Source organism: Chelonoidis abingdonii, chromosome 15 (assembly GCF_003597395.2).
Source record: "Chelonoidis abingdonii isolate Lonesome George chromosome 15, CheloAbing_2.0, whole genome shotgun sequence".
Classification (NCBI taxonomy): domain Eukaryota; kingdom Metazoa; phylum Chordata; order Testudines; family Testudinidae; genus Chelonoidis; species Chelonoidis abingdonii.
Window position 1 is genome coordinate 4,922,221 of NC_133783.1, and position 1,527 is coordinate 4,923,747.

Consider the following 1,527-nt stretch of genomic DNA (forward strand, 5'->3'; position numbering starts at 1 on the left):
AGTTTGGCCGATGTACATAGCAGAGGGGCATTGCTGGCATATGATGGCGTATATTACATTGGTGGACGTGCAGGTGAATGAACCGGTGATGGTGTGGCTGATCTGGTTAGGTCCTGTGATGGTGTCGCCGGTGTAGATATGTGGGCAGAGTTGGCATCGAGGTTTGTTGCATGGATTGGTTCCTGAGCTAGAGTTACTATGGTGCGGTGTGCAGTTACTGGTGAGAATATGCTTCAGGTTGGCAGGTTGTCTGTGGGCAAGGGCTGGTCTGCCACCCAAGGCCTGTGAAAGTGTGGGATCATTGTCCAGGATGGGTTGTAGATCCCTGATGATGCGTTGGAGGGGTTCTAGCTGGGGACTGTATGTGATGGCCAGTGGAGTCCTGTTGGTTTCTTTCCTAACAAGTCAACTGTTTTGTGACCTTAGGCAAATCCCAGGTTGCCTGCTTTCACAAAGGTGCTGAACACCTACAGTTCCAATGGAAGGTCAGGGAGTCTGGCTGCTCAGCTGTTTTTGAAAATCAATTGTTGTGCCTCAGTTTCCCCCACTGGGAAACAGGGATAGACGTGAGGCTTTAGGCAGAACTTGATCTTCTTGAGTGAAATGACAGTACATAAGCATAAAGCATTATAAATGACTAGTATTGCTGGTACTATTGCAGCCCAGCCCTCAGGCCTTCAGTAACTTTAATTAGCCATGTTAGCATTCCTCCAGGGAAAAGCAGAGTAGAAGGGAAATCTTTGCCTCTTGATTTTTCATCCCCATTTCTACATCTCATCACAGGAAGGCTGAGTCCTCTGGTTGTAATTTCCAGATCTAACTACAGTCCGTGGTAATTTCTAAAGTTATGCAAGACACCACTGCAATCTTCAGGCTGGCTCAGAAACCCTGCTTGCTTCAAGCAGCGTGGGAGTTCTGAGACAATCCTATAAATAGCTCCACATATTAAAATAGCTGAAAATGGATCACCAGGTTTTCCTCTGTTTTATGTGTTTTGCTGCTCTTTCCTCTAAGCCAGATGAGCTACTTGCTGTTAAAACATGACCAAGGTAGGAGTGTACACTGACCTGAATCTGCAGGAGAATCCCCAGGGACAGGGACAGATTTCCAATTAGGCACAGTAGGCATGTGCATAGGGGCACCAGTGTTCTAGGGGCACCAGCGTGCTAGGGGTGCCTAAAAGTTAAAAGTGGGTTAGAAGTTAATACATACGGCTCCCCTGCGGGCGGCTGAGATCCTGGTGGCCACCTAGCATGTAAGGCTGGAGCAGGGTGAGTGTCCAAGTCAGCCAGCCTTTTAGTTTTATTTATTTATCTATTTAATTTATTCATTACAGAAAACATGAAGGTCAGCTGTATGCAGGGGGCGCACTGAAGAAGCTGTGCCTAGGAGCACATAAGGTGTAAATCTGGTCATGCCCATGGATACTGGCGGAAGTTGCTCTTAAAGCTCGACGTACTTAGCGAGAGTCCACGGGCAATAGAAACACAGTGACTTGGGGAGTAAACCGAAGAACAGCTAATCACA